General features: G+C 41.2%; 1 long non-coding RNA gene across 1 annotated transcript in view; it reads left to right on the plus strand.

The window, feature by feature from the left end:
- Window positions 1-14,333: 14,333 nt before the first annotated feature.
- The window catches only part of LOC105489119 (uncharacterized), a 77,078-nt gene continuing 76,244 nt past the window's right edge, over window positions 14,334-15,167 (plus strand). The window contains exon 1 of the long non-coding RNA XR_011612987.1: window positions 14,334-14,403. This is a non-coding gene — a long non-coding RNA (uncharacterized lncRNA). The remainder of the gene's footprint in view (window positions 14,404-15,167) is intronic.

Consider the following 15,167-nt stretch of genomic DNA (forward strand, 5'->3'; position numbering starts at 1 on the left):
GGGCACAGTGGCTCATGCCTGTAATCCCAGCACTTTGGGAGGCCGAGGAGGGCAGATGATGAGGTCAGGAGCCTGTCCAATATGGCAAAACGCCATCCCTACTAAAAATACAAAATTAGCTGAGCATGGTGGCATGCGCCTGCAGTCCCACCTGCTCAGGAGGCTGAGGCAGGAGAATCACTTGAACCTGGGAGGCAGAGGCTGCAGTGAACAAAGATTGCACCACTGCACTCCAGACTGGGTGACAGAGTGAGAGTCCCTCTCAAAAAAAAAAAGGAAAAAAAAAAAAAGAAATAAAAGCATTAGGTTATCCCTAGTTTGTTTGTTTTTTTAATTTGTGTTTTTTATCAAAGGAATGCATGTGCCAAGTTTAATGTCAAGCAATGCTTGAAAAAAAAAAAAAGCTTCCCCTCCTCCAAACTTCTCACTTCTGCTCTCCACAGAAACCACTTCTACCTCTTTTAGATGTTCTGCTACTCACTATAATATTGCTACATAGCATGGTTTACTGCTGTGTTTTTGATTTATTTTATTTTAGAACATTATTTATTGAGAAGATTGTGAATAAAATTTTAGGTTGCCAACACCATACACATATGCACATGCTTTACCTACCCCATATTTAAATATTATTTCCTTAAGATAAATTTTTGATATATTATATACTCAGCACTACCATAGGCAATTTGGGAATATAGTGGTGGCCATAATAGACCAAGTTCTTGTCCTCATGAAGCTTATATCTTAATGAGAGAGACAGACAAAAACAAACAAACGTATACTATCAGACAGATAACAGCTAGGGTGAAAAAGGCAGGGTAAGGGGATAGAGAATGGCAGACAAGCAATGATGGTTTCAGTAGGATAATTTTTGTTTAAATCAAAGTTCAATATTTAAATTATTTTGACTGTAGATTTATTTTACACTGAGCCATATGCAGGATGACTACATTTCTTGTACAGTTTTTGTTTTCTTTGGAATTAATCCTTGCCTTGGCAAAAGAGTTGGGTGGGGCGTTGGTTTGCCTCTCTTTCTATTACTAAATCATCAGCAGAGTCTCTTCCAGGGTATAAAACGCTTCTCACAAGGACCCAGCAAGCAAGAAACCTACCAGTTCCACATGTTGCCTCCTGTTGGCCCACATTGTCATTTTGCCACTTTCCTCCATCATCATCTTGAGAAATCCTTTTGCCTCTCTCGTGTGCCAGATCTCCTCTTTCCTTATCTCATCTTCCTCTCTTAGTTTAGTCCCTCCCTTTGATGGGACACATCTCCTCCAGCAGTTTCCTAAGAAAAGGTGCATGGGTGGCAATTTTATTCTGCATATTTTGCTTAAAAACATCTTTATTCTACCTTCACACTTGAGTGTTAATTTGTGTGGGTGAAGTATCTTAAATTGAAAAATATTATTCTTTAGAATTTTGGAGACATTGCTCTGTTATCGTCTAACTTCTAATGTTGCGCTTGAGAAGTCAAATGCCATTTTGAATTTTTAATCTTTTCTGTGCAGACTTTTTTTTTCCCCTTCACTAAGACTTTTAAGATGGTTTCTTTATTACTGGTTCTGTGATGTTGGAACAGGGTGCCTGGATGTAAATACGTCACCACAAGGTCCTAGCTAGGTACTCAAAATCTGAAATTCATGTCCAATTCTGCAACATTTCCCTTGTATGATTTTTCCTCTTTTCTGTTTTGTCTCTCTTTCTAGAATGCTTATTTGTCAGTCATTGTATCATTTGCTTATTTATCAGCCATTGTATCATTTTTCCCTTTTTTCTTTTTTTGGTCTCTCTTTCTAGAATGCTTATTTGTCAGCCATTGGTTCTCCTGATTTGATTCCTTAAATTCATTGTCTCTCTCCTTCTTACTTCTTCTCTGTTCTCTTTTTGGGAAATTTTCTCAACTTTATATTTCACCTTTTATATTGAATTTTTCCCATATTTTTAATTTTGGGGGAAAGTTGTAAGATTTGTATAGTAAACACCCTCTTACTTTTGAATTTTAAATGTTCCCATGTTAATTTTTAATTTTCAATATATTTTTATAGTTCTCTGGGTATTTCTACATATAGCATCCTGGTATTCCTTCATGCATGAAACATTTTCTCTTATCTCTCAGGAATTTGTTTCCAGCTTTCTTCTACTGTTTGTCTCTGCTTCCTCAAGGCTGCTTATGTTTTTCTCCTTGGTTTTCAACTCTTTAGTGTTAGGCACTTTCTTCAAAGGTCTGCCGATCCTTGGCTATTTGTTCATGTTAACAGTAAAGAATGGCTGTACAGATACAGTATTTTCCCATGCTTCTGGAAATCATCCAAAAACAACAAAAAGAACAGGAAATATTGAAAAGAACAATTTCAAAATATTGAAATTTTTTGTAAAATTAGGCAGCAGACTCCAAAATATTTTCAAAGGCAGCCAAAAATAGCTGACTTTGCACTGAAACCTCCTAAAGATAAGTAGAAACAAGCAGAGGAGAAATTTCAGTGGAAAGCAGATTCACCAAAATAGGTCCTAAGAACTGGCCACAGAAAATATCATCTCCTGATGGTAAGCAGAACATGCTGAGGGGCCAAAACTACATTCCTTGATTTCCAGAGGGTATGGAAGTTGGGATGAGCAAGATAAGAACAGGATCCTCCCTCCTCAGCCCATTTTTTAAAGAGAGGCAGAGGAGGCAGGACTATCTGAAGTGTCACAGAAAAATCCTATTTGAAGGAATCAAACTATTTCTCTGATAACTGAGAATGTGAGAGGCTTTTGTTAGAAAAACCTGCTAGCCTAGAAAGCTGGAAAGCTGCCTTGGTTCTTCCACACTCCTGCAAATTACTGGTCTGGGAAAGCAAACTCATTCAAAGACAAATATATACGTATATATTTATATCTTTCCAAATTAAATATGTATATATATCTATCTAAACACACAGAGAAAAATATTATATCAAAAAAATAGAAAAAGAAAAGTAAAATTTATTAACAGTTTTTAAAATTCCCCCCAAAAAATGGTGCCATGGAGAAGCTGAGAATTCTAAACATCTTTACCCAGTTCCAGACAGCAATCTTGGCTTCATCTGTTTTTTGGAATCAAACTTTCCTACAGGTGATCTGTCCCTAGGACTTGACCGAGAGCCAAAGAATTGGGCAAGCAATAGTAAGAAGCTCTTTTGGTCACAGATTTAATTCTGTGATCTCCAATCAGCTTATACAAACTAAAAACTGACATTTTGATGCCCACTTATTTTCTTATGCCTTATTTTTCAGTTAATTTGGATGTAGAAAAATAAAGGTGGCTATTTGTTGTATGTAACTAAATAAGAAAGCTTAATGTGTAATGTAATAATATTGGAGGGCTACCCCAATGAAGAATAGTCTTTCTTGCTCCTTATGACATGAGTAAGACTGAACCCTGTTTAAGTTCCGCCACTGCTCTGGTTTGTATCCTGTTTGACAGAATGAGATGCTGAGATCCTAGTTGGCCCTTAGCTGCCCCTCAACCTTGGATATGCAATGTAATGGCATACAGCAGGACACTGATGACAACCAGCCACCTCTGCTGAGACAGACGGTCTGGCCCGGTAGACTCTTCTGCTCTCAAAGGTAGGGGGTTGAGGAGACATGGGCGCTGTGTTCTTTCTTCTCTCTTTGTCCATTGGACCCAAATACATATGTTTGTTTCATTTTTAAAAGTGAAATGCTAAGACTGGTCAATCCCATTGATTCTTGCATGTGAGTATAGAAGGACTGAGATGAGAAGCATTTACCACTACATTCCCAGTATTACCCATAGCATTCCCCAGTAATCAGTCCTGGCACCAGTATGATAGGAGCAACAAGAAAAAGATTTTTGAAAAGAATTTGATATTTACAGAAAAAAGTATTAATATCTTCTTTGTAGGAAAAGACATTTGTTTTATTTTGAGTGACTTATGATTAGAATATCATACTCATTTTAGTGAGTATGGCCTGAAAAGATCGTAATCAAAGTAGCCTATATTTCCCCTTGTCTGTAATTCCTCTAGCTAAACAAGGGAGCCAATTTTAACAGCTTGATAGTTCTGCTTCTCATAACAAATGGGGGGGAAATGGCACTATGATTTATATATTCCAGCCCTATGTAAGTGAATTAGTGTGAGTTAGCCTTCCTAAGTCAAGTCAAGAAGCACTTTCTGAGTGGATGTCTGAGAGGCAGACCCTACGTAGACAATTGGTGATATCACCAAAGCGAAGGTTCCTGAAGACCCTCCAATCTTGATGCCTAGTTTCTACTCAAACAGGACCTCTTACTGTACAATGATAGGAAGAATGATTTCATGATTCTCTGTGTAAAAGGGGCTTTGAATACTCACCTTGTCACTGGTGCCCCATGAAGTTACCACGAATGGGTATTAACGGTTGTAATTCTTTTGTTTTAGGAAGGTGGAGGTGATAATTTAGGTCCTGAAAGATTTTGATTTTAGCTAAAAGAATACTGGGCCGTGTACAGGAGAACTGTTTTTACCAAGCTGTGCAGCCCTGATTAAATAAGTTTTCTGGGCTGCGGTGATCGCCTTCACAGAATGAGAAAACTAGTAAAGTAGAGGATCATGAACTCTAGGGGTTAGCTCTAAGCTTCATATTCCTTATTATACATTTTACAGGTCATTGCTTATGATCCCACTATTTGTCATTTTATTAAGTCCAGGGAGGAGCCTCTTCCTAGTTCCTGACCAGAAGCTTCTACTTTGTCTCTCTGCAGAGCTTGTACCATTCATATGGTTCCAAGGAAGAAAAAAAAAAAACAGGCCTAGAGGTAGTTAGACCCTGGGGCTGAGGAAGGAACCAAGTGAGGCAAGGAGGTGTTCCGAGTACGGATACCAGAGGACTAACACCAAACCCCTCCTTGGGAAGGAAAGGGCTAATTTGGCAATTAATCAATGGAAGGCATGAGAGAGCATTGCAGAAAAACAGTGAACAGTGTACGGGGAGAAAAATGGGAACTAGGCTAGGAGAGAGCAGAGAAAGGGGCAAGAGAACACAGTTGGTACCAATGGAGAGGCCTGCATCAGACATTAGGCCTTCCTAGCACTCAGCCTGCTAACAGCTGGATTCACTTAAAGAAGCAAGGACGGAGATGCTACATTGCATGGCTCTGTTTCCTTAGGACAATCCCAAAGGGATAGGATATAAAGAAAATGCCCCAGAGGCTGGGAACAGACAGAGCACCCAGACAAGCAGGCGTAAGGGAAGCGCTGGCCCACATCCCTCCCAACTCAGCTGAGTGCTCTGCCTTTTCACTGCCCTATGGTCAGTGTGAGAAATGCTGACTGTCCCGTGACACTGGAGGAGAGAGGTCTCTACTACCTCCATGGGGCCCACCCTGATGCAGGCCTTTAAAACAGAATGCATATTCCCTCCGTCCTTCTCATCCTCAATGCTTTGGCTCAGTGGCCCCCAACCGAGATTCTGCCCCTGATTCCCCTTCTTCGAGTTACACCTCACCTGAACTGCCCACCCTGCTTCCACCGGCACAATCTTTCGGGTCAGCTCCTATCAGATCAAATGGATGTGTTTATTTTTATACATACCATCTCTCCACCAACTAGATTATAAATTCCTTGAGTGCAGGAAAACTTGTCCTGTTTACCACAGGATTTCTAGCACCCAGCACAGTGTCTTGCACATATTAGGGAGAAAGCAATGATTTGTGGCATATGGAAAGGTAGCAGACTTCATGCTTTGTGACTCCCCTCTTCTTTCTTGCTCACCAGAATCCTAGATCCCCAGTATCACTCCAGTACCTGAGTTCCCTTTGCCTGGAAAAATGACCGGCATCTTTCCCATTTTTCTAGAGGAAACTTAGTTAAATAAAATTATTCTAGTATATTAAGGAACTTGCACACTGGAAGGGCATCCCATCAATTGGTTAACCTTCCACAGATAAAGGTATAGGCTTTGTCAGACCATTGACCACGGAAGTCAGGTTACAAATCCTCTGGAAAAACCCCAAAGGGTAAGTAAAAGAGTTTTTACAACTTTACAGATGGCTGGGCTCCACTTCCAGAGATCTTCAATTAATTGATTTGAGGAAAGGCCATAGTGTTTCCATTAGCTCCCTGGATTCTAATTAGAGCCATGGTTAAGACCCTCAGGACATAGCAGGCCTCAGGTGTCTGAGCCACGGGGCAATGGAAGAAGCACAATGGATCTCAGGTGAGTCTCCTCAGCCTCCCCATAGCTCCGACCCCATAAGTATACACTGTAGTAGCCTAGGCGCAGCCAAGAAAAGGCACTGACTCTCTGATATCCAAGATCCGTAACCTGAGGTGTGGCTTCAACTCCACTAAGACATGTTCTGATCCAACAATCTCTACAACTTCATCACAACCCTGAGGGGTGAAAATGGAGGCTTCGTCATCATATTTGTCCAGATTTATTCTACTAAGTGATACAACTGGAACCACCAACCAGGTATGTCTGACTAAAGGCTGTGCTTAGTCTTTTATTAAAGACTGAGCCATATACAAGTTAAACCTTCCTAATATCTTTTTAGAAAACAAACTGGTAACCAACAGGATCTTCTGAGTCACAGCTGGGCCATCAAGTGTGCATGCCAGGGCCACTGCCTCTGAGAGTCAAAGTCAAGTCAGATCTCTCACAAAAAAATCCATATCCCTGGAATTTTCCTTGTGGGCCAGCTCTCCCTGTCTTCAAGCATGGCCCAGAAGGACCTGCCTTATGATTAAGCTTGGAAGTGCTGGGCTTGAAGAGACTTGGCAACCATTTGTTTCCTTAATTCCCAGCTATAAGCAACAGAGTTTATAGTTGCAGATGAATTTTTTCCCTTATTGCAAATGGCTTTGATTTAATAATAACATTTTCCAAGCCATTGGCCCATAATGAGGATTATTGCCTGTGGGTATTTAATACAGGAAAAAAGAAATGGGCTCACTTCACTGTGCAAATGGCTGCCACAAACCCTGCAGCAGGAGGGCTCATGTAACCTTTTTACAACAACACTGTCTGGGACTGTGGAAATATGCAGGCAGTTAAAGTCTCTTTTCATTGAGTCAAAGCTCAACCAAGTCTTGATGGATAACTTTACTGGGAACTGGCTTTCAAAAGTCAAAGTCCACTTTATTCTGGTGCCCTGTGCAAGGTCTGAAAAGAGTTGGTGAGTTTGCAAGCTAACTCAGAAGAGATGGAGCCAAGGCAAGGATGGGTGGTGAAGGAGGCTAGGATGGGCAGGGAGGTGGAGGGGGCCATGCTGAATTTTGAAGATGAGGAAATGATATGCCAGATGCAGAACTAGGGTTTTCTCTGATGTGATCTCATTTAATCCTTCTATCAGCTCTATGTGGTAGATATGCCTATCTGATGAGTAAACTAATGCCTTTGAGATGCAAAGGAACTTTTCTCAGTGCAAAAAGAGAAAGCAGAGCATGAATTCCAATGCAGGATTGTCTGGCGTGGAAATCTGTGGTCTTCCTGCTGTGCGGTGTGGCCTGTGTGCATCTGGCTGGCTGCTTATGGCAAGGCAGCCTCAGGCACTCATCGGAAGCTTTCTGCTGTTCTACATAAGCACCTCCGCTTTCTGAACCCTGAAGTTCTCAGCACTCAGGGCCAGTTGCTCAGCTGTCCCGTCTCATGCTCCTACTTGGAATGGGCTTCCTAGCAGGCATATGTTCCCTAATAGGAGTTTGCTGGTGGTTTCTGTCACCTGAAGGTACTGACCAGTTAGGCATTGTCTAATTCTGTGTGAGGAGAGGCCGCTCCCCCCTGTACTGGATAGAATAGCAGAGAGGAGTTTGGGGAGACAAGACACATTTCTAAGTTTCTAAGGGAGAGCTGCCAGCTGGTAGAACCTGTCTCTGGTAACTAGCTTTCTCTGTGGAGGAGGTAGTAGGGTGGTAGTAATTAGGAGTGGAGAGGAGGGGGGTAGGAAGCGAGAAAGAGGAAATTGAAAGCCTTGAGGCCTGGGGGCACTTCCTCTTTATCTAGCCATCACCTTAGGGACTCTGCCTCAGCCTCCGACTTCCACCCCTTGTGTGTTTCGCAGTTCATATTTACCTTGTGGGCCAACAAGTGTGTCAAGAATGTTACATACGTTAACTCACCTGATCCTATGTTAATCCTGGGAGGCTGCCCTTATTATTATCCCCAGTTTGCAGTTGAGGACATTGAGATAGAGGCTGAGTCACTTGCCCCAGGTCATGCAGCTGATCAGTGGCAGAGTCAGGACCCTAGACAGGTGGGCTGACTCTCAGTCAAGCTATCCCCAGGCTCACAGCACTGCCTCATGATGGCTGGGTTTTCTGAGGCTGAGAAATCCTGCCATTTGACAATGCGTCTGCATTCCCAATATCCCCTCGGTGTTCTACCCAGACCGCGTCTGCCTCCCTCCTCTGTCAGCACCATGCACAGAATCTTTGTCTCAGATTGCTTTTGTCACTGGATCTCAGCATTCTATAGAGTTCTAACCTATTTTGTGGCTCCTGAAGTGGTTTTGAAGTGATTCTTAAAATGTGAAAAGAGAAATTCAAAAGCCCCCAAGTGTTGTCTTAAAAAAGATTACAAAAACTTCTTCTGAGCTTGGTCACAAGAAACTGATGGTAGAGTCTGTGTAATCTGTTTACAACATGGTAGAGCTTTTATTTTAAAAAATTCTTCCCCTATGTTGTGATTCAATTTTATGAATGTTTTCAGATAGTGTCCTTTTTATTTATAGTGGTAATACTACCCTTCCAAATGCAAAGTTTTTCCATCTGTCCAGTTATCTAATACCCTCCACGGCCCTAACTGACTTTGGCGTGGTGGTCCATGCTGAGGTTTGGAAGAAATATTTGTCCAGTGGCCAGAAGTGTGAGGAGCCAGAGGGAAAGTGTCAAGTATGTCCTGTGAGTGTTGAGGACTCATAGCCTAGTAGCCAAAGCAGTCATTAAGTCCAAGCGAGCAAAGGAAAGTGGTAGAAGAAGGTATCTAGAACAGGAGATGAAGGCAAAGAAACTGCTAGATATTGGAACAGAACAGTATATGCAGAACGCAGGCAAGGAGACCCCAGAGCCATTGCCTTGCGTGGAGCATAGAACGTGCTCTCATTTGCGCAAGTCACATGGTGTGTGCATGTGTGCTTATGTGTGACTTAAGTCCAGCTTCACACAACAAAAAATGTGACAAAGTCAAGCTGTTCAGAACTATGTCAGCAACTGGATAGGGAATGGTGTCTGCTGCTCACAGCTGAACCAGGAAGAGGGCGGGCTGTGGGCCAGAAGCAGCGCGTCTTCCACAGCTATGCTGAGGAATTTTCCTGTGTATCCCTACCCAGGGTGTTTACTGCCCAGGAAGAACGGAGGCCTAACAAGTTACAGTTGCTGCAAAGTCCTTCCTAGGCAAGTTTGATCAGAAGAGCCAGGAAGTGTCCATTTCGCTTTGGAGGAAGGTTGAATAAAACTGCCCGGGAGGCATCAGGATCTAAAGCTCCCAGGAAAAAAAAGAGAGGGAGCAGGACTTTGCAATCAGATTAGGAAGGGGTTTGGCACACAATTACTCAAATGTCCCAAAGGCCAGAGAGGTCTGGAGAAACAAGGGATACATGTCAAAATCTTACTTCTGACCTTCAAATCTTTTCCCAAATTTTATTATCTTCTATTTCTGAAACTCCTCTTTATCTATCACATAGTAGTATTACATTAAATTGTCTGTATTGCTGGTCAATGATTGCAGTTTGCCCTATTTTCTCTTATTCTGCCTCAATGGCCTCTTCTTCTTGCCCCTTAATCTTTTTTTAATGTAACCTACATGTCAGCTGGGGACCTTTCCCCCTAGATTTCTAGACCTCCTTGATTCCATCCCATGATGTAACAGAATCCAAAATCCTCCCATGGGTGTCTAGTGAGTCCTGAGGGCTAGTGCCCCCATTGAAGAGCATTCATGGTAAAATAACAATAATAATAAAATAAATGAATCCTCTCTTCTTGCCAGGCCATAATTTAGTTGGCTCTTAAAGGTGTGAGCAAATGTTTCAGATCTCTAACATATAGACTCAATCAAAGGAGTTTTTCCAACAGTGTTTCTCTTATTTTTCACTCAAGAGAATATCAAGTAATAAGATATTTCCCATCCTGATTTGTCAAGCCTCTGCTAGAGAGACTTCTGTCTTTGCTTCAGAAATTCAAACAGTGGAGGCTTACCTCTCCTGTATCAGGAGGAGCAGACAAAAAGGAGTTAGTTGACATCAAAGCTGAGAGTGCAATATATGATCGATGCTTTAGACAAAATGGTCTGCTTCCAAGGTGAGCAGACCCCATTTTTGAGTCAAGATGATTAACAGGAGTGACATCCAAGTATAATCCTTCCTTGCTGTGTCTCTGAAATGTTGACTTCATATTTTTTAACAGAAATATTACAAAATAATCAACACAAATAATATTCCAGGACAAAGAAAAAGATTTTTTAAAATAAACTCATGGAATATCTTGTGTTTCTTCTTTTCCTTTGTTGTAAGGTACACAAGTTATTGCACTGTTCTAAGCTTCAAAAACACTAGCAATGATTTATGAACACCATATTTTTTCAGATTAAGAAAGGGTTTTTATATGGCTGAGGTTCAAGGGTTTTGGACTTGGAGGCAGGATGTCTTCAGACCCTTGGTTTCTCTGTCTTTGGCTCTGGTATCTGTCCATGTTATCTCTAATTCTTTCATTTTCAACCTGGGGTAAGAAATGTAGACCATCCATAAATTTCCACAAGAAATTTTCTCACATAACAGAAAACATAATCTTCTACCACCTGCTAACTCCCTTCAACTCTTTTTCTCTATATGCATTGCTGTCTTGGAATTCTTAATTTTTTCCTCTCTATTCAGTTACTGGAGGTTTGCCTGGTTCCTGCACCAAGTTTTAGTACCCACTCCCTCAAGACCCATAGAAGTAGCAAGAGTCCTGTCCTTAATGTAACCCTTCTCCTAGAGGGCGATCAAGATTATAACTGGCAACATTATTGTATTGCAGTACGTTTGCTCCTGCATCTTTCAACTTCTTGCTCTTTCATTTCTGCTTTAAATGCAAGTCCTCTTATTGATCTTCAAGACCTAGAACCTGCCGGGATGGAGAATTGCACATCATCTTGGGTTTTTGATTGAAAAGTCATAGCGAGGGTGCCATTACCTGGAGTAGGAATCTGCCAGAAGGATTTGGTTGCTGCAGAAGTTTCTCTAGCTTGGGCTCAGGGTCTTGATATAATTACACGAATACTTGCTATGCCAGCAAGGTATAGGAACTGTGTCATTTTTGTCATGCTGTTACTGCATCCTGGGTAGACCAAAAAGCCTCTCAGTTGTCTTTGGAACTAAAGTTTTCTTAATTGAGGGGAAAAAGATTTCTCAATGCTTATCTGACACAGCTGGATGCAAGAGGGTGCTAATGGACCAGCAACTGCCTCAAATACATTTAATAAAGTGACTTCCAAGAAGCCATGTGCAACTGAGATAAGACTATGAAAGAAGTCCAGAAGCTGGAAGGAAGTTAGAGAGACAACAAAAAAGGGTCGATGTGTAGGTCTTATGGGGAGTAATGAAGTCAGGCCTTGAAGGTCAGGTGTCTTTCAAAAAATTCCAGCTGGGGCTTGCTTTATCTTTTCTATCCTACTCAATTATGCAAGCAGTAGAGAGTAGCTGCGTACTATGAACCAGGATAATTCATTTATTACAAACCAACATATATTGAGCTATTCTATGGACAAGTCCTACGTTGGACACTGTTACTTGTGCAAGGATGAATAAGCCCACCCCTAACCTGTAGGAGCTTCCAGTCCAGCAGATAGACAGATAACCAACTAACTATAGTTCAAGACATATTGAAGTAGATAGGAAAATAGGTACAGTACTACAGAGCAGGGAATAACCAAATAATCATTATTACCAAGAAAATCGGGGAAACTTAAAAGTGATTTTTTTTTTTTCAATTCCACTTTAAGGAGTAAATACCTTTCCAAATGCTCGGAGGGGTGAGAAGGTAATTCAAGAGAGAATTGTAAAAGTATGAAAGAAAATAGCTATTGGGGGAGGGCTAAGGCATTAAATACACAGAAACCACAGATTGTGCAGAAGAACCTTAGGAGATAAATTTGAAAAGATATTTTGGAACTTGATGAAGGTCTAAGGAGCTTGGACTGTTTCCTTTGAGCAATGGAAGAGCCATCCAAGGTGTTAAGGCTGAACATAATAAGAACTGTATTACAAGAAATCACACTGGCAGCAGCATGGATGGAATGGGATTGTATCAGAGGCAGAGATGCTAGTATGGTGTAGAGGCTCTCATTCTGCAAGTAAAAAATAAATCATTAAGAATTAATGAGGATCTGAGCTGAAATTGTGATTGTGGGGATGAAGAGTAAGGGAGCGATTGAAAGTATATTTTTGGAATACATTGGCAGGGCTCAGGAATGTGGTAGAACGAAGAAGATAAAAGAATTCTTGCACTCTGGAAAAGCTTTCAGCACAATGATAATGGAGATTAGCTTTCCCTATACTGGATGACCCTCAGTAATAACTAAGGTGTTTGAATGTTCTGTCCTTAACACCCGAGCTTGATAAATATTAGGCCCACTTTCAGTTCTTAGATCTGTGTGTAACCCAGCAATGCCTCTCATCCCTGGTGTTCATCCAAGTTTATAGTCTTTGCCAGAGAAAAGAGAGCATCACTAGAGAAACAGGCCACCAGCCTTTCCTCCTGACACTTGGATACTTCACAATGTGAGTTAAATGATTACTTACATGCAGTGATTTTACGTGGTACAAAATTAATTTTACATAGCTCACATAAAAATGGGTGGTGGGCATACAGAGTAGGGAAAGCAGAGATGGGAAGGCAGAGGGGAACATGCTCTCTTGCTTAATGGATCATTCTGGTAGGCAGAGGAAGTATCCAATTTGGACCATCAGCCAAGCCTAAAATATCCTCCTGCCCAGCACCTGGCCTCTTTGGCTCTTTTCAACTGTTTTAGGAAATTTTGGAAACATAATTTGGCTGGTATGTTTGTTGTAGAGCTCTGCCTGGGGTCAGGTCCCAGCCATCATCACCGGCTGAAACAGAATGTGAAAGGATAATACCCACAGTGAACAATAGCAGCAGGGACTTTCATGACAGGTTTTAGCTGTTTTTTTTCTTTGAGAATAAGTAAAAGCAATAAATAATAACTTTATGGACTCAACCCATGCAGCACATAATCAGCTAGAGAAAGGCCATCCTTGGAAATGCATAGATGTTATTTAAATTTTGTATTTAATTTAGAGGGATCTCAAGGAAAACTAAGATATGTCAGGATGGAGACCTGCACATTATCTTGGGTCTTTGATTGAAAAGTCATAGCAAGGGTGAGATGACCTGGAGTAGGAATCTGCTAAGGAAGACATTCTATCAAAGGATCAGTTTGCCTGAAAAATCTCCTTATTGAGTAAAATTCTTCTTATTCCCTACTTTCTATGTCCTTCTCTAGGCATCACATCTCTAGATGAGTGCCATTTTTCAAATTCAGTGTGCATAAGTGTCATCTGCAGAACTCAATAGAAACCTCAAAGATTCTGACTCGGTTGATGTAGAGTTGGGTCCAGAAGCTTGAATTTTTAACAAGCGCACTAAGCGAATCTGCATCCTCTTTGCAGTTCCTTGGCCTCTATTTGGAAGCTCATGGTGGTTACACTACAAATTCCTCTTTTCTGGCGTCTGACTTTCCCTGAGATAGAGGACAGGGAGTCGGAATAGGAAGGCACGGCCTGCCATGAGTACATTTTCAAGCTCCTTACGTCTCATATTCATTTGCGGCAAGGAATGAGAAAAGAAGAGAAAGCAACTAAAGACTGCATGTTTCAAACATGGGTGATCATCTTTTCTCCTGGGGTAACAGGCTCCCCTTGGAGAAAGAAATTACAAATTACTAACAGTTCATATGGCAGAAAATTGCAAATTCCAAGCAAAATAAATATGTTCTTCCATTTCTAGGGTTTTAAATTGGCTATAAGATAGGACGGTGCAGTATTAATAGGCAGCTATCAAATACAACAGTGATGTTAAATTACATAATCAATTTAATGTTCTGGGTCAGCTGACAAATCTGTTCTCTTACTGCCACTAATTTAGAGCTTTCAATATCCCGTTCACAAGTCTTTTTAAAAACTTTTGGGAAAGATTTTGGTATATCAAATTCTTCCATAAACATCTGTAACAGCTGTGTCAGGGATCCCAGACTAGCTGACCTTTCTCCTTTTGCAGTCTGGGGGTGGAAATGAGAACATAATAGCCCATGATGAGCTGGCTGAGCAAAGTTGGGCCAAGCCATCAAATGCAGCTGTTGATTTCCCACAGGATTGATCTCTTTTGCCTCACAGTTCGCTTCAGGAGGAAGGTGTGCAGAATATATGGCCACATGACCTGTGTGAGTGTGCCTATGTGTGTGAATACAAGCACACATGTTCATATCCACATGCATCCAGGGTGAGGGGGGTGGCGGATACAGAAATTTTAAGTACACATTTAACTTCGGAGCTAAAGTTTTTTTTTATTGGAAAGCCTTCTGGCTCTTTTGCTCTAGACAGTGACGAAAATGTGAAGTTTCTTCTCAAGTAGCTCCAGCAAATAAGCTTTATCTCATGTGCCAAATGATTGGTAAGTGGTTCTCTGAAGCCCTGTGTTGAGAAGGATTCTGAGAAGGAATCAGGCTTAGCCAGAAGGATTGATTGTTGGTACATCCTATTACTCCAGAGTGGAACATGGAGGTGTACATTGCAACCTTGGGGAAGGTTGTACCTATGTTCTTCAAGCAAATGCCATCATGTAAAGAGTAGGACTGGATAAGCACAAGTCTTTAGGACATAGTGTTCATTCTGGTGTCCATGCTGAAAATAGCTAAATGTTACTCAGTACATCCATTATTCAACTATTTATTTAGTGTATACTAACTACCAGGCACTGGGCTATCCCCTGGAACTACAGTGGAAAACAGGAGAGCCAAAACTGAGAGCTGAGCCGCAACCAAAAGCTGAGTAAGCCAACAACTGGTGAGGTCACATCAGGTCTCTGATGGGTTTAATGTAGTAAAATCCACCCCCTGAGTAAGCATATAGACAGAAAAATCATTAATAGCTTGTTAAATACATCTTTGTTTAATGAAAGTCTGCATGTATGTTTGTTAATATACAC

This window comes from Macaca nemestrina, chromosome 14 (assembly GCF_043159975.1).
Source record: "Macaca nemestrina isolate mMacNem1 chromosome 14, mMacNem.hap1, whole genome shotgun sequence".
NCBI classification, from domain to species: domain Eukaryota; kingdom Metazoa; phylum Chordata; class Mammalia; order Primates; family Cercopithecidae; genus Macaca; species Macaca nemestrina.